Here is a 5,384-nt window from a genome sequence, read left to right on the forward strand (position 1 = left end):
GTGCGCCCCCTTGTGCATCTGGCTAACGTGGGACCTGGGAACCGAGCCTCGAACCGGGGTCCTTAGGCTTCACAGGCAAGCGCTTAACCGCTAAGCCATCTCTCCAGCCCTTCCTGGTTGTTTTAAACCTTGTATTGGTTGAATATTTCTTTGCTTTGCCCAATGCCATCTTTTGCAGTGTGAATGTTTATTCTGTACGTGTGTTTATTGGGGGAGGGATTTTTTGTTATTGTGGCCCAGTTAAAAGACCTTGGACTACGGGGAAGAATGAACATCTGGAATTGATAAAGACTATGGGGACTTTTAGAGTTGGACTGAATGCATTGCTGTTTTATATCATATGTGGATATCTGTTATGGGGGCTGGGGCAAAATGTGGTGGTTTGTTTCAGGTGTCCCTCATAAACTTAGGTGTTCTGAAATGCTAGGTTCCCAGCATTCCAGCAGACTTATTGGTGTTATAGCCAGTTTCCCCATGATAGTGTTTGGCACACTCTCCTGTTGCTATGGGCCATCTTATGTTGGCCAGGCGGTGATGGCCACCCTCTGCACATGTTGTCGTTTTCTCTGACATCCTGGAGCTTCCCCTTGAGCTTGTAAGGCAAAATAAACCTCATTTTTCCCCCCACAAGCTGCTTTTGGTTGGGTGATTCCTACTAGCAATGCGGACCTGACTGCAACACCCTGAGACTCACAGTGAATTCCAGGTTAGCCTGAGCTAGAGTGAGACCCTACCTTGAAAAACCAATATATATATTTTCAAAACTGATAACATGTTCGGCCTGTACTTAAAGTAAAAGAACGAGTTTGTTGGGAAGGAATTAAAAATGATACTATAGGGCTGGAGTGATGGCTTAGTAGATTGCCTGTGAAGCCTAAGGACTCATACAAGCCAGTTGCACAAGGTGGCACATGTATCTCGAGTTCATTTACAGTGGCTACAGGCCCTGGCGCACCCATTCTCTCCTTTTAACTCTCTCTGCTTCTCTCTCTCTTCCAAATAAATAAATAAATAAAAAAAATATTTAAATAAAAATATGATAACATAAGGCTGGGAAAATTGCTCAGTAGTTAAAAGCACTTGCTTGCAAAGCCTGAAAGTCCAGATTCAATTCCCCAGTATTTATGTGAAGCCATGTGTCTGAAAGGCCCAAGAATTCAGAAGCCCAGAAATACTATCACACTCCAAAGGGAGCTTAAGCGGGCCCCTGCATACCTCAAACTCCAGGCTTTACTCTCTGTTGAAAGCAAGTAAAGAATCCCTCTTCTCATTATATCAGAACCCGCTCCTAATATAAAACTAGGTAAAAAGGGCATGAGATAGCCCTCAAGGATGGGAAATAAGTAATGAAGTGAACCACTTATTTGGTTTCTGTAAATAGCCTGCACCATAAGCCTTAATAGCCCACACTGTAAGCCTTAGTAGCTCGCACCATAAGTTGTAGCAGCCTGCCTCAGACCACCAAGGTCATAGGAGGCTGATACCACACTCTGCTACCCCCACCTAAGGACCTGCGCAAATGCTGACCTCCAAGGTCATAGGAGACTGATACCACACTCTGCTACTCCCACCCAAGGACCTGCGCAAATGCTGACCACCAAGGTCATAAGAGAATGATTGGTCCACGAGGGGCTTGAACAAATTAAACTAATTGGCTTAGAAACTATGGGGTGTCACAAACTGACTGGCTCGCACCCTGCGGGCTCCTGATATTAAAAAAATTATTGGTCTAATGCACAGGCTTTGTTAGAAACCCTATAAAAACTGTCCCATTCCTGCATTCGGGGCTCTGCAGTCGTCTACCCCTGTGTGGTGTACAACTGTGGGCCCCAGCGCGCTTGGAATAAAATCCTCTTGCAGTTTGCATCAAGATCGCTTCTCGTGAGTGATTTGGGGTGTTGCCATATCCGGGCAGAGCGTGGGGTCCTCGTTTTGGGGGTCTTGCATGTCCAAAGTGGGGAATGTGTCTGTAGTTTGTTTACAGTGGCAGGAGACCATTCTCTCTTTTTCAAATAAATAAATGAACAAAAATATAAAATTTCAAAAAGCAATTTAAGGCCTCCTGGTGGCCTAGCCGACTGGTGCTTGCCTATGTGGTCCAAAACTACCCCATCTGGGCTTCAGATCCTCCTGTGGGATCCAGGTTCCCGCCAGGCTGCTGTGCTGTAGCGTGACTCGACGGCCAGGGATTCCAATACCTCATGAAGAAGCGCTCCGTGACCACTGGGCGCAACTCCTCGCAAGACGCAGTGGATGAGTCACTCAAGCTTCATCTGATGGCGCCACTTGGAGATCTTCACGCCTTTGGGCAGAGGGGGCCATGGAGGTGCTGTTCGGACCTCGGTCCAATGCAGGAGACTTTTACCTGCATTGACTCACCTAGAACACGTGTTCGTGGACCACGTGTTCCAGCCGCAGGGTCCTGCCGTGTGTGCACGTTCAGGTTCCCGAGCACAAGCACGGCCCTGTCCAGAGGAGGGAGAAAACAGAAGAGCCAGCCAGAGTCACCAGTGAGACCGGTGCAGCCACACAGCTCGCCCTGACCATCAACGTTCCATGAGTCCCTTCCGCTTCCCCACAGGATCCATCAGTGCTGCAAACTCCAACACATCCAGTCCCCGGGAGCAGGGTGCTCGGGATATAAAATGAATGTGTGGTACATATGACCTCAATTTAATGAATGATAATTCACAGCCAGAAAATGAAAAGGAAGCTTCAGGTAGAGACAGCCCAAAGGATGAATCAAAGACACCATACTCCTACTTGCAGTTGCTAATATAAGGAATTACAATGGCTCCTGATAAACAGCTCCTCCTGAACGAAATTTATACGCATATCACTAAAAATTACCCATACTACAGGACTGCGGACAAAGGCTGGAAGGATTCAATTCATCACGACCTCTTTTTGAACTGTTATTTCATTAAAGTGCCTCATTCCCAGGAAGAACTAGGCTAAAGCTGCCTCTGGAGGACAGACCCTACCACGAGACCAAGCTGCTAGAGCAGGCTTTTAGGACAAAAATGGCCTAGGGGTGTGCCTTGCTTTAGAACCCCCCCTTCCCCCCCCCCACGGCTCTCATCTAGAAGTACTCCAGCCTCTCTCAACCACCTATGAGCGCTGTCCGTTCAGTTCAGTGGCGCTCAGACCCCTAAGAACCTGTGAAGGGAAGGTTCTGGCACTCCTGGAGCCTTTGCCTGGCGCCTCACAGCTCAAGCGTGCGGTTTGCCTAGAGTGTACCAGGATAACCTCTATCAACCCGTCTAAATCCCTGTCCAGTGGCAGCTACCCCAAGCAATCAAACCTGTCACCTACACTATTGCAACTCCAGTGACTACCTCCACCACCCAGCCACTGTCGTTCAGTTTATATCATCCACTAGATTTCAGCAGTATCCGTCACTAGTGTGGCTGGACTGGCTCAATAAACACATACAGCCACAGTACTGGCTCCTCCTAAGACAGAACCACGAGAGAATGGTGACCACTGAGAAGTCAAAGGGAAAGTAGAGCCTGTTCCTGCAATCAGCCAAGCAACCCTAGGTGCTGCTAGCAGAATCATCAGGACATCGCATGGCACCCCTGTCCAGACGGTCACCATAGTCACCTCTAGGTCAACACCAGTTTTCAATAAAACCTGTAACACAAAATGGAACTCACGTGGTACCATGCCCACACGTGTGCATGGCCTGGTGAACAATGCAGCAGCAAGTCATCTCCACATGTTGGTAATTCATGCATCAGCATCAGGATCCGGGTCTCTGCCCACAAAACGACAGAACCGTAATCAAGCAGAGCAGCCAGAGCTCAAGAGAATCAAAGCAGAAGACAGCGAGAACATTGTGATTGCCTTGAGTATGGATGCATCACCAGCAACTTTGAGGGAAAAGGGGATACAAAGCTGACTCCTAGAAGAGCTTTACTAACTTAAGACATGAACTTTATGGTGCCAAAAGGGAAGCTGCCTCTCACTGAAGCAGGGGTGTGTCCTCTTGGTGGGTAAAGGGCCCTGTGGTTGGACTTTAACTCTCAGCCCTGAAAACATGAACCCAGGTGGCATTAAAACTCCTTAGAGTCAGAAGTCACACTTGAACAGACCCACAGTAGCAACTCTGATACCGGAGGTGGTGCTTCCCACAGAGTGCTTGTTGTGCTGCTGTGTATGGGCTCAGCTCAGCTTTTACAACAAACAAGAACTCCAGGTCCTGAAGGACTGAGCCTCCAATTAGTCACTGCCTGCTGCAGGAAGATCTCAGCAGCTGGGATCTCCTCCAGGAGCTGGGCTGGGGCCACCCACTACCCTCACAGGACCCCTCTTTCCCCCTACTATTCCTGCTGCAGCTGAGAGACAAGACAGTATTTTGTTTTTCTCATGCAGAATTAGAATACTTTGAGGTATACTTTCTTTGCAAAGCAATGGAGTCTTTGACATTTCACATCACTCCATTTCTACTCTGGAAAATTTGCAGTTACAGGACTTTTCCTGCAGACTTATTTGGGGAAAAGAGCATCATTCTGTTTGTTTCTGTGGTTTGTTTTCTGCCCATGGAATGGTTTGCTGTTGTCTGTTCTGCAGTGTTCAGGTGGTGCTCCTTTAGGACACCTGCCCATTTCAGTGTTAGAACAGTTGCCTGATGACTTAAATCCAACCCATGTCAGTGTACAGGGTGGCCATGGCCACAACTGCACTGACCTATGAGGCCCAGAAGTAGAGGGACTGAAGGGATGGCCAGTGTTAGGTCAGGACAAAATGGAGTCACTCAGGACAGAAGGAGGGCAGACAGCAGGATGGTGACAGAGGAGTCATCCACATTCCTTGAGAAATTGTCAAGCCATTACCCCTCCCCTGCCTAACAAGTCTCCAAGTCTAGATTTACTGCCATCTTATCTTTCACTGGGTCACTTCTGGTCCCACCCTATATCTAATGTAAAGAACAGAGATGTACTGCTCCAACAAGAAAATTCCTTTCCTTCCTCACCTTCCCCCAACTGAAGAGCCTATAAAGCCCAAGTTGACTGCTTGCTCTTGAGAGTCAGTCCTGGAGTTCGTGACCCCCCCCTCCCCCCCGCCAAATAAAAACTTCCATCTTTGCCTCAGAGTGGTCTCCGTGGTCCTTGGTCACTCCTGAACTTTATATGTGGTGCCTGACTCGGACAGGAAGGCTTCTGATTTCCCTCTTAGATGGCCAGACCTCCTTTTCCCTGACCAGACCACCCAGCTGCCATTCAACCCCCTGAAGGCCTCGGACCACCTCTGCCTAATATAGACTCTCACACCCACCACGATTTGGCCTCACTGTTCTTTTCTCCTCCCCCCTTCTGGGTAAGTGTCCCTCCCTCTTGGGTTGGCCTGCTCTTGGGGTTCACCCCCCCTAGTGGAAGCCA

At 48.6% G+C, this 5,384-nt stretch overlaps 1 pseudogene; it reads left to right on the forward strand.

Annotated features, from left to right (window-relative positions):
* Window positions 1–772: 772 nt before the first annotated feature.
* LOC101610365 lies at window positions 773–3,904 on the forward strand (annotated as a pseudogene).
* Window positions 3,905–5,384: the final 1,480 nt, after the last annotated feature.

This window comes from Jaculus jaculus, chromosome 3 (genome assembly GCF_020740685.1).
Source record: "Jaculus jaculus isolate mJacJac1 chromosome 3, mJacJac1.mat.Y.cur, whole genome shotgun sequence".
NCBI classification, from domain to species: Eukaryota; Metazoa; Chordata; class Mammalia; order Rodentia; family Dipodidae; genus Jaculus; species Jaculus jaculus.